The 20645-nt window shown below is 39.0% G+C and overlaps 1 long non-coding RNA gene across 2 annotated transcripts; it reads right to left on the reverse strand.

Annotated features, from left to right (window-relative positions):
* Positions 1-18523: 18523 nt before the first annotated feature.
* On the reverse strand, positions 18524-20622 carry LOC111787701. Of its 2 annotated transcripts, XR_002814029.1 has the most exons (4): positions 19991-20622; positions 19416-19880; positions 19070-19307; positions 18524-18839 (listed from the first exon to the last, which is right to left on the reverse strand). It is a non-coding gene; the product is annotated as an uncharacterized LOC111787701 (long non-coding RNA). The 2 variants fall into 2 exon arrangements; XR_002814028.1 differs by lacking the exon at positions 19070-19307 and having other exon boundaries at positions 19825-19880.
* Between the last annotated feature and the right edge of the window lie 23 nt (positions 20623-20645).

Genomic DNA, 20645 nt, shown 5'->3' on the forward strand with positions numbered 1-20645 from the left:
TTTTTTTTTTTTTTTTTTTTGTAATTTTTTTAAATGGGTTTTGATATTTATCTAAGAAATTAAAAGTAGAAAGTTATTTCATTTTTCTGTGAAGTGAACCAAATCTTTTTTTTTTTGCGCGAATGTAAATTCATGAGATAGGAAAAATATATTTTTTTCAAACATATACAACATTTTTCAATTCTCATTCTCTCTCTAGCATATAAATANTATATATATATATATATATATATATATATATATATATATATATCTTCAATTCGGTACCATTTGTAATATAGATAGGGGCTGCCTTTTATCTTTCCTATATCTCGATGCGATAGTATATTTAAGGCTTCTGTGTCTCTCATGAAATTGTGTATGACTAAAGTTGGTCATAGTTCTCTTAGGTGATACGTGGTTTATTCATGTCTCGACATACATAAGACCCTGTTCCACTGATTCTTTATCTCTCCCACTATGTTTTGAAGAGTAGCTAAAAACTTTAGGGGGCTTCCGTGTAAGGGTTCTCAGTGCTTTCAATCGGCAGTGTTTCAACTTTTGTCATCTCATATTCAGCTAATGAATTCACCAAATTTAATGTGGAAGGCTTAAAGAGACGCTCTTTGTGAGCATTTAGACACTCGATAGGTCCCTCTTACATATGAAGTAGAACGAGGATGTTAAGGATTATTGAGAGGAGTAGTCCCACGTTCGTTAATTAAAGGGATGATCATGGATTTATAAGTAAGGAACTCCATCTCCATTAGTATGAGACTTACTCGGGAAATAAAAAACAAAGTCAATAGAATCCTAATTATAGATTTAACCCCTGATGAATAGGATCAAACCTTAATGAGGTTGGGAGTCAATTTGGAAACTAAACCTTGATGAGTAGGATCAAACAAATAGCAACTTAAAAAATATTGTGACTACTTAGGCCAACAAGTGGTTTTACTATTGGATTGGTTAGATGAATTGTATAAAATATGAATGACGTGTGTTCTATGCCCTTACACATGCCGTACTTGTGATTGTTTGACGTGTATGGCGTTATATTATGTTATAACTAAATCTATATTATGTCGTGTGGGATCCCATGAAACATATATATGATGTCTCTATATATAGGTTATGCCATGCACACTATATTAGCATATTCTCTTGAGGTGTATGAAATATTGTTTAGCCCATGTATGCTATTCATGAAAGTTATGTTTATGAAATAACGAAGGTATGACCCACATCATAAGTATATGTCATGGTTTAAAGCTATGGGGACCTCATGCATTTTGTGTTTCATGTGCGTCTGGATACTTCCCCTTTATGATGAATGCGAATGCATACAATACAATATCGTGTACACCATGGTATTATGCACGCTCTTTTTCCTCCACGAATTTTTCGGTAGTGCAAAAATGCGCTAGTCACGTGTGTAAAGAAGTAATACACATCCAATCAGCGTGAACTAGAAAGTGAGACCACCCTAAAATATTTCCACTCATAGTTTCTTTACCCATAAATCTCTATACTTTAATCAACTCTCTCCATTTTTTTAAAAAATATTCGTCATATTTTATCATATGTGATGAAATAGGTCATATAATTTTTTTATTTTTATTTTTAAAATACCAGACATAAAACAAATAAAGTAATAAATTAAATTATTAGAAGTTAAATACATACATTTGTGGGCATGCTATTTTAAATACAAAGATTAGTTACGGTTGGAAACTGATACAAAAGACATATATAAATAAATATAAGATTCAAAAGACTTAGGTCAACGAGGTCCCCTCCATAGTCACACGACCCCCCACAGTAACCAGTGATCTATTACTCATCTGAAAACATGAAATGTAGTAAGACCGAGTATAAAACTTCTCAGTATGGAACCAACTTATAGCCTCTTATCAAACTTATTCCTGTACATGGAATCTTAAGCTATGTGCTCATACTACCCCTAGAGTTAGCTAAAGTGAGGCTGAATACCTGTATTGACATTTTTAGGTCTCTACGCACCAAAACCGTATACATACCTCCTCTAAGGAGTGTTCTACCCCTTTGGGTTCATAACTGAAAAGGTCGGGCCTAGGGTAAGTCTAGTAAGTATGGAGGAGCCCTTTGATTTAACATAATATACATACTTCACACCTGACTATATACTAAGCTCATACCAGATGATTTCCCCTAGTGGTGTTGGGTTATAACTATCTGTTACATCACCTTTTTAGGCTAAAACAGTCACTGACTTGTCGCATCACCCTTTCGAACGGAGATAGTAACTTACTTGTTGGCACCCCATCTTGTGCTAGAATAGTAAATTACCTGTCGGTCACCCTTCTAAGCAGATATAATAACTAACCTGGCTCCCTCACTAAGCACAACTGAAACTACCTGAATAACATACCCTCTATGACTCCTGTAACTCAGTAAGGTTGACAACTCGACTATATATACTACATGGACCCTAACACCCCTTGGCTAGTTCATGAACAGAGGTTGCACCCTAATCATCCCTACAAGGTACATGGTCAACCCAAAGGAGAAAGTTGGACCTGTAGCTAGGTCTAGTACCTTAGTAATGTAAAACAATGTTTCATAATCAATAACCAACTTATTGAGACTATAGGACACATATCGATCGTCTAAAGCAAAACTGGTCACAAACGGGTTTTGCAAACCCTTTGGCATGCATCCAAGGACACTCATAACATACATCATGCTCAACATGCTCAATATAAGGAATAAAAAATCAATCTAGACAGGTTGAAAAACTTATAAACATGGTAAAAATATTAGAACTCTCAAACATGCAAGCGGAAACTATAGAGTTGTATGTTGGATTTATGCCCTAAAGCCTCGAAATTAATTATTTAGTTTTTTAACAATAATTTATATTATTTTATTTGTGATTTAATTGTTATCCATTATATGAAAATCCAAGGTTATTAATGTAATCTTGAATAGTATGTGGTTGACGAACAAGATGACCGTGTTCAAGTAATAACCTAAAGAGTCTATAGTATATAGATAAGGTTGGGTACCTTATCCAGGTAACACTATTGATACGGCCCACTTTGTAATCGTTACAAATGATTTGATCCAAATCATTCATGTGGAGACATGTAAGTGGGGGTATCCTATACAATGAGTTTGTATGAGACTGGACTAAGAAATACTCAATCTCTCCTTATAAATCCATTAATTGAGAAGATTAATATTTCACATGACGATCATATGTGACTCGATCTTGATCCTGAGTGAGTTATGAACTCCTACCTGCGAGGGCTTGTCCTTTAATTTACATGGGCGAGAATGGCTCTTTTAGCCGATTCAATATGCCTACTATTTTGGGGGCTTGACCAAATAGGGAGTTGGGAACATAATATTATGAGATGGAATTCACTCCTTTCGATATAAGGAAAGTAGATGAGTTGTTCTCTTAAGTATTGATTTTGGGACTTGAACAATGGGGCCCGACCTCTCATTGGCTGGACAGGGACTTGGTTTATGATTGGATCATAGACAAATTGTTCATTAGAGAATCAGTGGTACTTAAGGTGAAAAATGTAATTACAGAGGTAAAACAGACTTTTGACCCAGCTGTAATTATGAACAACTCGTGAAGGATCGACTTGCTTGATGATTAAATCGATGGACATAACTTGTCCTACAGTGCATAAGAGTGCAACTCTATGTCTATAGTGGAGTGACCTATAGTTAATGAATGGAAATTGATTAATTAAAGAGTTTAATTAATTAATTTTGTATGATTGGAGCTTATAATCTGTAGGTCCATAAGGTCTCCTTCGTAGCTCGAAATGCTAAAAGGTTCAATTTATTTGAAAGAAGATTTGAAGAGTTCAAATTGATATTTAATATATTAGATATATTAAATATAAAGGAGAAACTAAATTTAATTTGAAATGTCAAATTAATATTTAATAAATAGAGAAAATATATTTAATTTGGAGGGTTCAAATTAATATTTAATATATTAGATATGTGAAATATAAATGGAGAAAACATACTAATTTGAAGGGTTCAAATTAATATTCAATATATTAGATACATTATTGTATTTGATACCATTAATGTATTTTGATACATTAAATAAAAATATATTTGAAATTTGAATGAGAATCAAATTAATTAAATATATATTAGGATATCTTATAATATCTAAATATGATTTATATAAGGTATAATATTCTAATATATCAAATATGCTAATATATTATTTGGCAAATATTCTCTGAGAGTCCTTATAAATAGGACATTCGGGTTGAGCCAAACACACATCAATCTCTCCCACTTTCTCTTGAGAGGTAGGTTGAGCCAAAGACACATCAATCTCTCCCACGAGAATGAAATTACATCTCCAGAGAATTCTCGAAACTCTTTCTCCAATCCCTTTGAGATTTTCTATCAAGAGGCTCCCACAAGCCTTGACCTTGTGTTCGAGTCATAGTAAGGAAGATCTTGTGGAGTGTTGAAGAATTTCTGCATGGTTGGAATACTCCGAGGTCCGAGGAGTCTTGCAAGCTAGAGTTTCTACAAAGGTAGAGTTCTTACTCTTCTATTTATTGCTTTGTTTTAATTCTTATAAAAATCAAAACGGTTTCCAATGCTTCCGCTACGTGGATTAAGAGTTCATTCCCTTCACTGCAAACTATGCTAAACCGTAAATCATACACATTTCTAATTTAGCCATTATGATACTAGGTCAATTAGGTTTCTAGATATGATTTCTAATCATATGTGCTTGTCCTAATCGACTCCTACAAGTACTATTCGATGTTTGTTCCATATGGCTACCTACTTGTTCCGGTGTATTTAGATACTAGGTTTAAAGTCTTCTTGAAGCTGCCTTTCTTCCAAATTTCTAGGGTAGGATGAAAATTGTATCTAGTGTCTTGAACAACAAACAATTTTAAGAGAACCAGTCTAAACAAAAGTGAACCAGTCTGGTAAAGGTCATCAAATTTAGTGCTTAACCTCTTAACCTATGTTCGGGGATCACTTTTGATGCCCTTTGTGTAGTTATTTCTTCTTCAAATCTCTTAGGTAGGTCCTAAATTGAGTCTAGTTTTTGAAACATAAAAAATCATTATAAGAACCGATCTCAAAATTGTGAACCAGTCAAAATAGGTGTATCTATCTCATTGACTGCAACATCATCGCTCTAAACTTAAGATACTGAAACAAGGCCGTCAGCGTGATTTTCTTCCTCTAAATATTTGTTTGTCTTCCAGCGGTTCAACGAATATTTCTACATGAGTTCTTCACAAAATTTATAGTCCTACATATCACAGTTCATTTAAGACTAATTCTACTTAAATTGAATCGTAATCGAGCAAGTTATAAGGGTCAAAATTGGGTACTCAACGTTGTACTTATCCAAAATTTTAGGTTGTTTCATGCTCTTGGTTTAGCTGATTTAGATCTTCTCTCTCTCAATTCCTTCACCAAAATTGTTTATATTTTTTCCTAAATCTAAAGGTATGAGACCCATGTCACGACTTGTATAATAGAGGTCGAACTTTAGACTAAAAATTCTAAAATTCTAAACTCGAAAGCTTACCGATAGACAACCTATGGGTTCTTTGCATCTGGCGACTTTCAACCTTCGTTTCGTTCATCAAAGTATTTTTTCTTCTTGCCATGAATCCGTACAGACAAGTCTTAAAGGATTAGCTTAGACGTGGGGAAGAAATTTTTCGATTTTCAGAAACTTCAGCCGAAATGTCAAGTCGTGTTCTCAATCCCATTCCTCTAGCTTAAGTGATGTATAAGAAAGAATTTTGGTGATGGAAGTGTGGCCTGATAGTACCTGTATCGTCCTGCCCAATAACAACACCCTCTAGGTTAGCTTCGGCGACAAACTAAGTTTCCTCTCAACTTTGGACGTCCATAACTTAAGTTGAAGTCATGAACTAGTGAGATACGAATCCCAATCTCTTCCATGACACTCCATCTTTACATTTCATAAAGAAATCGAGGGGAGAAATGCCCTAGAATGAGCTGGCGGAGTCCATTTTCAGATGGAGGAGCAGTGGCACGTGTGTCTTCTTCCCGTGCCGGAGGAAAAAGATGATGAGGTGGCCAGTTGAACTCAATTGACCACGCTAGCCTAATTTTATGCCACTCCTTAGTTATTCATAAAATTGGACCCTTTTGTGGTCTGTTCTCACAAAGTACATAGTAAACCTAAAGGAGACAGTGGGGCCTGTAACTAGGTTCTAGTACCTTAGTAACGTAAAACAGCGGTTCACAATCTATAAACAGCATAACAGATGCTCTAGGACACTTATCGATTGTCCAACTTATAATTGGGCATAAACAGGTACCCAAACTCCTATGCCATGCATCTATTGACAATCACAACATACATCATATTCAAAAGGCACAATATAGGGAATAAAATCAACCTAGGCATGCTAGAGAGCTCATAAACATGTTAAGAATATTTGAGTGCTAAACATGCAAGTAAAAACTATAAAGCGGTAAACTATGTTAAACTGTAAACAATACACGTTTCTAGGTTTAACTATCATGATAATAGATCAATTTTGTCCATAGATATGATTTTTAATCATATGAAACTTGTCCTAATCGACTCCTACAAGTACTATTTGATGTTGTTCCATATTGCTACTTACTTGTTCGAATATGTTCGGGTGCTTAGTTCACAGTCTTCCTAAAGTTTCTTTTCTACCAAATTTCTAGGGTATGTTGCAAATAGTGTCTAGTTTCTTTACCAACAAAAATATTTATGAGAACTAGTCTAAATAGGTGTCAAAACAATCTGAATAGTGAGTAAAAGTCATCAAATTCGGTGATTTACCATTTAACCTATGTTCGGGGATCACTTTTGAGGACCTTTCTATAGCTATTTCTTCCTAAAATTTCTTACGTAGGTCTCAAATTTAGTCTATTTTCTTGAAAGTAAAAAAATCATTATAAAAACGGATATAAAAATAGGTGAATCGATCTAAATAGTACACAGAGGTTAAGAAAACAAAGTTAAGATGATGTGTGACACCACATTATCATCACTATCACGGCCCAATATTTACTACGAGTCGTGATTGAAAATGAAAATGATGTGTAGTGTGTATGCATGAAATTCAAAAGAAAACATCATTTTAAAAAATTAATCGTATATTTCATAAGAAGAGCGTTTTAATACAAAGAATCTATATGTGATTAGTTTTTTACAATGAAAGAAAGCATGAAGGACAAAGTGTACTAAAAGGTAAGACCAGATTGACGCCCTGAGAGATGCTTTCCTTTGTGACAATTCACATCCCTCAACACGCCCTCTCCTGACCCAACGCCTCACGTACCTGAAAAAGGAAGATATAACAAGTAAGCCACCTACTTGTAGTCTCTTATTGCATCCTAAGCTTAACAAATTTCCATGGATTTTTCTTTGACTCTAGGATGTCTAATTCTGGTCTTAGCTCCGTGGGGCTTCTTTTGTTCTTCGTCCTTTCATTTAAACCCTATGAGTTCCCTTATGTCAACCTGTGTTTGACTGGCGCCTTGTGAGTAGCTACCTCAGCATGGCTCTGAGGCTACCTAGTATCTTACCTAGGAAGTGAGCTGCAACCCCCTAGGTCCATGATAGTTCCCCTATTCGGTGAGGGCTACGCCCCTTAACCCATCCAGTTAAATGGTCTGTACGACATGGGTCTCACGTTTTTCATGCTAAAACGGCTAGGAGAAGTTGAGTCCTAATCAGGAACTCCCTGGTCCCCCACAAAGCTATGACACCAATCACACACATGTAGCCTAGGGTACTCTAGTGGGGTTTGTATGCCGTGGTGGTTTGTTAGGCTCCTAGGAGAAGGGTTAGGTATTTACTTAGTGACTTGTCACTTTAACCACAAAATCCTAGACTTATCGTTACATTGGTTCATGAAAGCTAACTGAGTGTGCATGCAACTATATCTAGCATCATCATACATAATTCATGCAAAAATAAACAAACATGCTCAATAGTGCGATAACATCCATTAGGCTCTCGAAGTGCAGAGTTCGCAAATTCTCATCCTCCTTTCAGCATGAATTAATATATACATAAATACAGCGGAAGCTTAAAGTATATTTGCACAATCAGAAAGTTCGCATAATGTTTCACATATTACATCCATTCTTCATATTAATGAACTAATCCAAATACATTCAAAGAAAACCTACATCTAAGGAAAATATTCTAGCATGCATGCAAACCAAGCGAATCCTACAAGTATCTCTTCCTAAATATCGTGTGGTGACTTGGTTGACGTGTGCCCTTACGTTAGGGTTCCTAAGAAAGTAGAGTGTCCAAAAATACCGATTTTGCAACTAGGTCCTAAATCACATAAAGATTGGGCTAGAATAGGAATCGGGTTGAAAATTAGGCAAACAAAAGTCGAACGGGCCAAAACATGCTTACACGCGCCTGCCACGCGCTAGCCACTCGCCAAGATAAGCCCAATCGTAGATTCCATGCGCAAGTGCCACGAGCGCACACTTTTCTGCAATTGCAAGTCGTCAGTGGTTGGGTTGGATCGCGGGTCGCTGCAGTTCGATTCGTCGTGTGGGTATCGGGTCGGCTGAGGAATGCGAGTCGAGTTGGCACTGCCGTAGGCACGTGTCGCTGGAAGAATAGAACCACGTCACTTTAGGGGGAGTTCGACGCGTGTCTAGTGGCTATCGATGCACGAGAAACCTCTTTCCATTTAACACGTGGCACGTCGTCGCCTTCTCTCTCCTCCTAACAGAAAAAATGAGATTTCTGATTAGTTTTTCGACGTTATTCTCATTTTTTATCTCCCGATTTTTAATCCAAATTGAAATGATTTCTTCATCAAAGTTTTAGATTGTACTATAAACTATGTGCTAATATATATATATTTTTTGCTTAATCATACGACGAGTTATGAGCGTCGGAAGGAGGTCCGTTAGCACCCTTACCGTTCTTGTAAGAATTCTCAGATCTCAACGCTTCGGATCGATTTTCTTCACAAAATCAGCTACAGATCTTCCCTAGATGATGATATCAAACTTTAGCACTCTATTCACAAAGGAAGATCTCATATATGAAGAGGAACATTCGAGATCTTACCTTGCGGATTCCTCTCACATCTTGATGGAAAACGGAACTTCAACTACACGAGTCCTCCATTTCTTTAAGAAGAAGTTCCTGTGTGAAGTCTTGGTCGAGAGTGAACTTTGATGATTGTTTTCCAATGAGAAGTTCAGCTGGTTACTTTTCTCCTCTCAAGTTTTTCTCTCAACTTTCTTTCTTTCTCTTTCTCTTTTGTAGGTGCATTGTGGGAAATCCTCAAGTCCCCGATAATGGGTTGAGAAGCAAAATGCCCCTTTTTCTCCTCTGACTTTACCGTTTTTTCTTTTTAGCGTTATACACCTTTAGACACTAAAATATGGCAGTTCACATGATTTCCTTTTTCTAAAATAGTTTGTTTTCTAGCGATTCAACAAATATTTTTACTCAGTTAGGCGTTGGACAATCGGTAAGTGTTCTAAAGTGTATGTTATGCTGGTTATAGAATATTAACTGTTGTTTTACGTTACTAAGTTCTAGAACATAATTACAAGCCCCACTATCTCCTTTGGGTTTACCATGTACTTTGTGTTAAACGTAGAAAAGATCATATCTATTCATAGTAAGAGAATCTCCTTTGGGTTTACACAATGCAAGAGGAGGAGCAATAGTATTAATTGAAGAATAACTTGTATGCAAAATTTGCAAACCTGCTCCATTGCTGACTTAAACTTGTTCACCTCCATGATAGCGTTCACGCACAGTGAGATGATCCAGGTTCTGGTGATATGATCAGTGGTGCCTGTGTCACTGTACCAATTTGGATCAATCTTGTAAGAGGAAGTAGCCGCCAGTGCCACAGAACGAGTTTCATCTTGATAAGACTGATCTGTTCTGGTCTGTCCTTTCGGTTGCAGAATCTGATCTGTTCTGGTCTCAACTTGATGAGGATTTGGTCTCCTGCTCAGAATTGGAGAGGGCGACTCTGCCAACTTCTTCATAAGCTTGGAAGCTTTCTCCAAATATGTCCGGGCTATATCTGTTGTCTACTTTCATTCTCTCGTTAAGTTTTGAGCTTGAGGATTTTTTCCTGCATAAGGATGATCAATAATATGGGGCAAGGCCGGCTGTCGTCCACTTACAATTTTGAAGGGGCTCTTTCCCGTAGACGAACTCGTTTGACAATAGACACAGAATTGGCCGACATCTAGCAGTTGTATCCAGTTCTTCTGCCGAGCGTCGACAAAGTGACGTAAGTATTCTTCGAGCAAGCAGTTGAACCGTTTCGTCTGTCCATCGGTTTGAGGATGATAGCTTGAGGAGATGTTTAAGTCGTTCCCAAGAAGGCGAATAACTCGGTCCAGAATGTCCTAATGAATCTACTATCCCTATCGCTGACGATGCTCAACGGAATGCCCCTTAACTTTACAATGTGTTTGAAAAATAGTTGGGCTGTTAGTTCAGCCAAGCATAATTTAGGGGTGGGAATGAACGTCGAGTATTCTGAGAGTCGGTCTACGATAACCAAGATGGCATCATATTCTCCGAGTTTTGGAAGAAGTGGATCGAAGAAGTGGCAAATGGCGCGGTTATCCGTCTTCACTACGAATTGTGATCCCAAGAGGTACTGTCTCCAGACTTGTAGGCGGACCACAACCAGCATTTCTTTTTCGGAGACAGTGTACCTCCTTTTAGCATCATTGAGCATTCGACTTTCATAAGCGATGGAGTGGCCTTCTTGAATAAGGACACCGCATAGGGCAAAGTCGGAAGCATCTGTCTCTATTTCAAATGGTTTAGTAACATCTATTAATCCAAGGACAGGACCCCTCTTCATGGTTGCTTTCAGATCTTCAAAGGCCATTTGACATTCATTTGACCATGACTAAGGGTGGTCTTTCTTCAGGAGTTCTGTTAATGGGGCGGCTCGTCGTAAAAACCCTTCGACGAACCGCCTATAGTAGTTTGCCAATCCTAGGAAGGATCGCACATCGGATATGAAAGTAGGAATTTTTTACTCTTGGATAGCTTTTATCTTATCACTATCCATACCGATCTGTCCACAACTGATGTCATGTCCAAGGAAGTTGATACATGTTTGTGCGAAGGCACATTTTTCTTTTTTGACGTACAAGTGATTCTGCCGCAGCTTGTCAAACACTAGCTTCAGGTGCACCTTGTGTTCCTCTAGGGTTGTGCTGTATACAACTATGTCGTCGAGGTATACTACGATGAACTGATCCAAGTATTCGTGGAAAACCTGGTTCATTAACGTGCAAAACGTAGCTGGGGCGTTTGTTAAGCCAAAGGGCATTACTAGGAACTCAAAGGCCCCATATCTTGTTACTCACATTGTCTTGGGCTCGTCCCCTTAGGCGATACGTACTTGGTAGTACCATGATCATTTTAGGATCTCACAACAACGCACACGCTCGATCTAGATGAACACAAAGAACAGGATAGTGAAAAGTGCAAGAAGAACTCTTGCTAAAAGGATTTTTTTTATTGATGACTTCACGTATGTACAGTAAGAGAGAATTACAGAGAATAGAAAGTACATTTTCAAAACTCTACCGGACGGGATATATATATGGTTCAGTTTACTATATATAGCTTTATCAGATTTAACCATCTACTATATATAGCTATTTACCATATATAGCTTTACCGGATATAGCTTTACTATATATAGCTTTACCATATATAGCTTTACCAAATATAGCTTTACCAGATATAACCGTTGACCAAGCTATAAATAAGAGAGCAGACTCCATAACCTAACAATTCTCCCACTTGGAGACTGATCCTACACCATACCAATTAAGGTTTTGCATAACCTTAATTTTCCAACATCAACACATTTTGTCAACATGTCTGCTGGATTCTTTGCACCCTCTATCTTCTCCAAACACATATCGCCTTCTTCCACTAACCTGCGAGTGAAATGGTACCGTCTTCTAATGTGTTTTGTTCTTGAATGATAGACTGGGTTTTTCACCAACTGTATGGCACTCTGACTATCTGTATAAAGGATCTTCTTGCACTGCTTCCGGCCTAATTCTTCTAGATAGTCTGTCATCCATATCATCTCCTTTCCAGCTTCAGCTATGGCCACGTACTCAGCTTCAGTAGATGAAAGAGCAACGCATTTCTGAAGCTTAGACATCCAACTCACTGCTGTTCCATCTATAGTGTAGATATACCCAGATGTGCTCTTGCTGGAGTCTACATCTCCACTCAGATCAGCATCCACAAAACCTTGCAGAACTACTTTGCCATTGCCATAACAAAGTGTAGTATTGGATGTACCTCTCAGATATCTTAGAAGCCACTTCACAGCTTCCCAATGTTCCTTCCCTGGATTTGCCATGTACTTGCTAACAACTCCCACTGCATGTGTTATGTCAGGTCTAGTGCAGACCATAGCATACATCAAACTCCCAACTGCAGAAGCGTACGGAACTGATGCCATGTGCTCACGTTCCTCAACTGTCTTGGGAGATTGCCCCTTTGACAATTTAATATGATTTGCCAAGGGGGTAGTCCTGGGTTTAGCGTTATTCATCTTGAATTTGGACAACACCTTCTCAATGTACTGCTCTTGGGATAGATTTAATGTGCCAGCAGATCTATCTCGAGAAATCCTCATCCCAAGGATCTGCTTCGCTGCACCTAAATCTTTCATCTCAAATACTGAAGACAAGCTTGCCTTCAGGTGGTTTATCTCCCTCATACTTGATCCAGCAATTAGTATATCATCCACATACAGGAGTAGAAACACATAAGAATCAGTGTATTTCTTGAGGTAGCAACACTGATCCTTTTCACTTCTGTGGAAACCACTCTTGCTCATGAAGGAGTCAAACTTCTTGTACCATTGTCTCGGTGCTTGTTTCAGTCCATACAAGCTCTTATTGAGCTTACACACCATGTGCTCCTTGCTTGGAGCTGCAAATCCTTCGGGTTGTTGCATATAGATCTCCTCGTCTAGATCTCCATGTAAAAATGCCGTTTTTACATCCATTTGCTCAAGGTGCAAATTCTCCGATGCAACAATACTCAGTAGAATTCGGATAGTAGTTAATTTCACAACTGGAGAAAAGATCTCAGCATAATCAATGCCTTTTCTTTGTGAATATCCTTTAACTACTAACCGAGCCTTAAACCTCCTTCTGCCATCTGGTTCAACCTTGATTTTGAACACCCATTTGTTCAACAGAGCTCTCTTTCCTGTAGGCAACTCAGTCAGCACCCACGTATTATTCCTTTCAAGTGAGCTCATCTCATCATCCATGGCTTGCTCCCACTTAGTTGAATCTTCCACTTGTAGGGCCTCATCAAAGGACTCTGGTTCTCCTTCGTCAGTCAGCAACAGATAGTGTAATGAGGTTGAATATCTGTCTGGTGCTCTGGTAGTTCTGGATGATCTTCTCAACACCTGTTCAGGTGCAACTTGCTCCACGTCTGGTTCTTCAGCAATAGGATCAGCCACGTCTGGTTCTTCAGCAATAGGATCAGGAGTTTCTTGAGCTTCTGTTGTACCATCACTGTGTGAATTTTCTTGCCACTCAAATTCAACTCCCACTTGCTTCGTAGTCTCAGAGTTTATCTTCTCTCTGTCCTTGTACATGACATTTTCATCAAAGGTCACATCACAGTGTCTTAGGATCTTCATATTTTTCTCATCCCAAAACCTATACCCGAACATGTCAGAGCCATAGCCTATGAAGTAGCATTTCACAGCCTTAGCATCAAGCTTATCTCTCTTCTCTGGATCAACATGAACATATGCAGTACAGCCAAAGGTTCTCAAGTGAGAGTACTTGAGTTCTTTTCCTGTCCATACTTCTTCGGGCAATTTGAACTTCAAGGGTACTGACGGCCCTCTATTAATCAAATATGCTGCTGTGTTCACAGCATCAGCCCAGAATGCCTTTGGCAATCCAGAATGAATCCTCATGCTTCTTGCTCGCTCATTCAAGGTTCTGTTCATCCTTTCTGCAATACCATTTTGTCTTGCCTTACCGGGAATTGTTCTTATTAATCTAATTCCCTCAGCTGCACAAAATGTTATAAACTCTGATTTGTTGTACTCTCCTCCATTGTCAGACCTCAGGCATTTGATCTTCAAGCCGGTCTGATTTTCAACTTCAGCTTTCCACTTCTTGAAGGTGGTAAACACATCTGACTTATGTTTCAGAAAGTAAACCCATACCTTCCTGCTGAAGTCATCGATGAAGGTGACGTAGTACCTTGATCCACCAAGTGATGAAACTGGAGATGGTCCCCAGACGTCTGTATGGACCATTTCCAACCGCACTTTCTTCGGTTCTCTGGCAGCCTTTGTGAAACTAACTCGTTTCTGTTTGCCCATAACGCAGCTCTCACAAAGACCCATATCAACAGATTTTAAGCCTTCTAAAGCTCCTTTCGCAGTCAGCATCTTCATTCCTTTGACGCTCATATGTCCAAGTCTATTGTGCCATAGACTTGAATTGGAAGCACTCTCAGCAGCAGCAGTCATGTTTATACACTCTGCAGTAGTGTATAAGGTTTCAGATTTTGTGCCACGTGCAACAACCATGGCGCTCTTCATAATCTTTCATGAACTCTTTCCAAACTCTGCTGTATAGCCTGTGCTATCCAACTAACCAATAGAGATCAGGTTCTTCTTGAGACCAGGAATGTATCTGACATCTTGTAATGTCCACTGATTTCCTGCTAGAGTTTGTATGGAGACATCTCCCTTCCCTTCAATCTCCAAAGTTTTGTTGTCAGCAAGATACACCTTCCCAAAATTTCCTGATTTGAAATTTCAAAACAATTCCTTGAAGACGAATGGAACGATGCACCTGAATCCCAAATCCAGGATTCAGCTGGGCTGTCCACACTAAGGATTAAAACGTCCTCAGTATCTTCTGTTGTATATATAGAATCATCATCTTTAGATTTATGATTTTGCTTCTTCTTCAGTTTTGTACAATCTATCCAAAAGTGTCCTTTTCCCCCACAGCTCCAACACGTTACGTTGGGTTTGTTTGGAGATTTTCCCCGGTTCTTTGATTTTGATCGCCCATGTTTGTTTGAGTTCTTTGATTTACTTCTTCCCCTTCGATCAACACTGAGAGCATTGCCTGATGAATCTCCAGTTTCCCGTTTGTGAATACTTTCGCTGAGAACTACATCTCGAATTTCATCAAACTTTAGTTTATCAGATCCTCGGGAACTGCTAATTGCGGCAAAAACAATATCCCATGACTCGGGTAAGGATGACATCAAAATCAATGCTTTAATTTCATCTTCAAAATTAATTTCCACCGAACCCAGTTGACTTATGATCATATTGAATTCATTTATATGATCAGTAATACACCACCTTCAGACATCTGTAGATTGAACAATCTACGCATCAAATACACCTTGTTCATAGCCGACGATTTTTCATACATATTTGACAGCGTTTTCATCAGATCTGACGTTGTCTTCTCCTTGATGATGTTAAACGCCACGTTTCTGGATACCGTCAACCGGATCAGCCCTAAGGCCTGTCGATCCTTGAGCTTCACTGTTCCGTGGTCATGGTATCCGGCTTCACCCCCAACAGAGGTTCGTGAAGATCTTTCTGGTACAGATAATCTTCAATCTGCATCTTCCAGAAACCGAAATCGGATCCATCGAACTTCTCAATTCCAATCTTTGAACTTTCCATCTTCACAGATCGTGGTGAATTTTGCCTTGCTCTGATACCAGTTGTTAGGATCGATACCAGTTGTTAGGATCGCACAACAACGCACACGCTCGATCTAGATGAACACAAAGAGAAGGATAGAGAGAAGTTGCAAGGAGAACTCTGGCTAAAAGGATTTTTTATTGATGACTTCAGGCATGTACAACAAGAGAGNTGCAAGGAGAACTCTGGCTAAAAGGATTTTTTTTTTATTGATGATTTCAGGTATGTACAACAAGAGAGAGTACAGAGAATAGAAAGTACTTTTCAAAGCTCTACCAGACGGGATATATATATAGTTCAGTTTACTATATATAGTTTTATCATATTTAACCATCTACTATATATAGCTTTACTCGATTTAATCATCTACTATATATAACTATTTACCCTATAGTAAAGTTGTATATAGTAAAGTTGTATATAATAAAGTTATATATAGTAAAGTTATATATAGTAAAGCTATATATGGTAAAGTTATATATAGTAAAGCTATATCCGGTAAAGCTGTATATGGTAAATAGCTATATACAGTAGATTGTTAAATCTGGTAAAGTATATATAGTAAACTGAACTATATATATATCCCGTCCGGTAGAGCTTTGAAAAGTACTTTCTATTCTCTGTACTCTCTCTTGTTGTACATGCCTGGAGTCATCAATAAAAAAAAAATCCTTTTAGCCAGAGTTCTCCTTGCAATTTTCTCTATCTCATTCTTCGTGTTCATCTAGATCAAGCGTGTGTGTTGTTGTGCGATCCTAACATCGACGTACATAAGACCTTGTTCCATTGACTCTTCCATCTCTCCCACTATGTTTTGAAGAGTAGCTACAAACTTTTAGGGGGCTTCTGTTGTAAGGGTTCTCAATGCTTTCAATTGGCAGTGTTTCAACTTCTGTCATCTCATATTCAGCTAATGGATTCACCAAATTTAACGTGGAAGGCTTAAAGAGACGCTCTTTGTGAGCATTCAGACACTCGATAGATCCCTCTTACATATGAAGTAGAACGAGGATGTTAAGGATTATTGAGAGGAGTAGTCCCACATTGGCTAATTAAAGGGATGATCATGGATTTATAAGGAACACCATCTCCATTGGTGTGAGACTTGCTCGGGAAATAAAAAACAAAGTCATGAGAGCTTATGTTCAAAGTGGACAATGTCAATAGAATTCTAATTGTAGATTTAACCTCGATGAATAGGATCAAACAAATAGCAACTTGCATGAGACATATATATGATGTTATGTTATGTATCTTATGATTACTTTCATGTTGTATGATGTATGATGTCTCTATATATACATTATGCCATGCACACTATATTAGCATATTCTCTTCAGGCTTATGAAATATTGTTTAGCCATGTATGCTATTCATGAAAGTTATGTTTATGAAATAACGAAGGTATGACCCCACATCATACGTATATTTCATGGTTTAAAGATATGGGGACCTCATGCATGCATACAGTACAATATTGTTTACACCATGATATTACACACGCTCTTTTTTCTTTGCAACTTTTTCGGTAGCACGAGTGTGCGCTAGTCAAAAACCTAGTCCAGGTGTACGTATATGAGTCTACCTTGGGGTCCATGTGCACCTATGTATACTGTGTGTAGAGAAGTAATACATATCCAATCAGCCTGAACTAGAAACTGAGATCAAGGTTATGATGATACTAAAACGATAAGTTCCAACATGATTGCATGTGGTTGCATTTTTTTTATTCCAATAGTAAGGTTACATACAAGTATTTTTAAATACTCAAACCTTTTAACCCAATAGAAATCACTCATGTCAAGTAAGGGTAAAGTAACTCAAGTAAGTCACTCATGTAAAGTCTAAAGGATCTAAGGAAAAGAATTAAGGATTTCAAGCAAGAATAAGGGTCCTAAGCCAGCAACGTCAATAATTATAGGGCCAATAACACCTTCGAAAAATTATTTGAAAGGAAAAAATAAGCATAAAAAGCAAAAATGCAGTTTTTCTAATATTTAATTTCTTATCGAGAACGAATTTCAAGGTGCAAGACGGAAAAAAATGACGTGCAAAGAGTGAAGAATTTATAGAAAACTTTTAGATTTTTTAGAAAAATAATAATAAAATATTTGGAAAATGGCAAATTACGTGACAGTGAGCGGCGATCAGAAGATCCTTCATATCTTCGTTTCCAACTGTTGGATCTTTACAAAATTTGAGTACGTTCTAGAGGAGACACACCTCATCACATCTAATGACTAGATTCAAATTGAAAATTGGTTGCTCATTGATTAGATACGATATTTCCGACGGAAAATTCAAAAGCTCAAACTCAAAATTACGATAATTCTTGAGGTTTCAGAAGGGAGAGCTTTGGTTTGGAAAAAGAATCAAGCTAAGTTTAGCTCTCAATCGCAAGTTATAGCTGTTGAGTTTTTGGGTTTTCTACTTTCGGGTTTCTTCCAAATTCGAGAGTAATTGTCTATCATTTCCCTCTAAACTTGTTCTTACACCTTCTAAATAAGATTACCCACAAGTTTTATGAATGAATCGAGTGTTGAAAGAGCCTCAAATAAATTTGCTCTATTGTGGCCGTCAATAAAGAAGAAGCTTGAAAGCTTGAAATTCCAATACAAGGCTACACGAGAATTCAGCAAGTAAGGCCAATCTCATTTAGTTTTTGCACATTCAAGGATCATTTCTGTAACGCCTCTAATTTTCTCCACCCTAATTAGCGACGTTACCTTATACTCGTCAAAACAACAGGACAAGAGTTCACATGGAACAGCCTCGGTAACGAAAATGCATTCATCAATTTAAGCAGTTCATATCTAGGAAAACAATTGCGACAACCTAGCCTAGAAGTAATCAACAACGAAAATGCATTCATCAATTTAAGCAGTTCATATCTAGGAAAACAATTGCGACAACCTAGCCTAGAAGTAATCAACAGAGACTAGAGAAAACAATTCGCAAAACTAAGAACCCAAGAGAATCCAACAGGCGCTACGACACAACAAACCCTCCTCAAGATTTCCATGGCCCTTCGCCTCATCCACCGTCATCCGTACATGGGAGCCTTGCCCTTTCCTGAAAAATATTGGTAGCACGTGGCTTGAGTATTATATAAAATACCCAGTAAGTCGCCCCACTGTTGGGGTTAAGCATATATTCATACATTCGGATACAAGCAGTCGCACACAATACATGCAAGCAGTCGCACACAATACATGCAAGCAGTCGCACACAATACACGTACATGACGCACGCAACACACATACATGTCACAGAGAATACCCATACATGTCGCACATCATTACCATACATGCCGCACAATGTTAGAAGAACGCAGCTGAGAGAGAGGTTTGTCTTCCATTCCTTCCCATGGCCTTAGGCCCTTGCCTTGTCCGGGCGGGGGTGGATGCATGGTAATTTCCCACACATGGCCCACGTGTGTGATCGTGGGCCCACCAGGCGAGCTCGCAAGCGAACTCCCTGGGCCTGGCTTGGTCGGGTATGTATGACATACAATACCGGACGCCACGGACAAAGGAGGGCCTGCATGATATCGTGGCGAACACAATATCGAATATACGCATCCATACCATCCGAAGCATAACGGGGGAGTGCCCCAACCATAGCGTGCACGAGGTTCTTAAGGTTTACCTCCATGGCATTACACATACGACGCTCCATCCCCTCGCCGCATTACGTAGCATAACCGGGTCCACATTAGGCAAGCATAACATAGCATAACAGGGTCCACATTGAGCAAGCATGTCCTAGCATACTAGTCATCTTATTCATGGCATGTGGGGTTCTCATTACAATCATAACATGTCAATCAAGCTCATCATACATACAGGGCGACAAAACGCGTCACAACATCATATTCATAAACATGGCATACATAGCAATTCACTGCAAGAATCACATACATAAACAAAGCATGCATAGCATTTCACGGCAAGAAACATCTAACCTAGCATACAGCAACAACATATGGTGCATGCAAGGGCCACAGGGCACGCACCAACATACATACAAAACTAACGCCAACAGTAAGGTTACTTACCTCCTTGGCCTTGGCCGAAGTCACCCACAATGCTAACTCCAGCGCCTAACTACCTCCTATAAGATAACATGATACACTTAGAGCCATTTCCCAACTAGCTCTTATGCCTAGCTACCAAGGTACGTCCCTATCACAATCTATTTTATCGCAATGGAGTTATACTGACCTCAGATGGCTGAAACAAGGGTGGGAATGACTCCAGAAGGGTCAAAAACCTAGAAACCGGTATGCTATTCGGATGCCGAGCCGCCGAGCCGCGCCGCCAAGCCGCATAGCCGAGCCGACCTGGCCGAGCCGCTGGTGGAGCCGAAACCGATGGGCTTCGAAGAACCCTAATGGCGCAGGGTTTTTTTTGGGCGCACCTCTGGTTTGGGCCGAAAAGGAACGAGGCCCAATGGTGGGCCTGAGCGCGGCCTGTGAGGTGTGGGCTGCACGCCAGCCGAGACGAACCGCAGAATGCCGAGGGTCGACCCGCGCCCGCCGCTTCGTCTTCCTCGCCCGAACGCCTCAATAGCCCTAATCGTGGGCTTGGCTGCTGTCACCTGTGGAAGCGTCGTCGTTCATCCATCTCCGGTGGCGCGTCTGTCCCTCCCTGCCCGACGTACACTAGCGCCTGCTCCTACCTAAATCTCGCGGCGTTATTGAACCCGATCTGAAGTCTCGCAACGTTTTCGATCCCTCACCTAAACCCTTCGGCTCCTCCTTCACAGGTATGACAGTCACTCAAAAAGGAAAAGACGGCTACTAAGGTACCTAGGGTTTAATACGCATTAATACGCCTTGGCTAGCAAGGCATGCCTCACTAGAAAGCCCATGATTTC

Source organism: Cucurbita pepo, chromosome LG02 (assembly GCF_002806865.2).
Source record: "Cucurbita pepo subsp. pepo cultivar mu-cu-16 chromosome LG02, ASM280686v2, whole genome shotgun sequence".
NCBI lineage: Eukaryota > Viridiplantae > Streptophyta > Magnoliopsida > Cucurbitales > Cucurbitaceae > Cucurbita > Cucurbita pepo.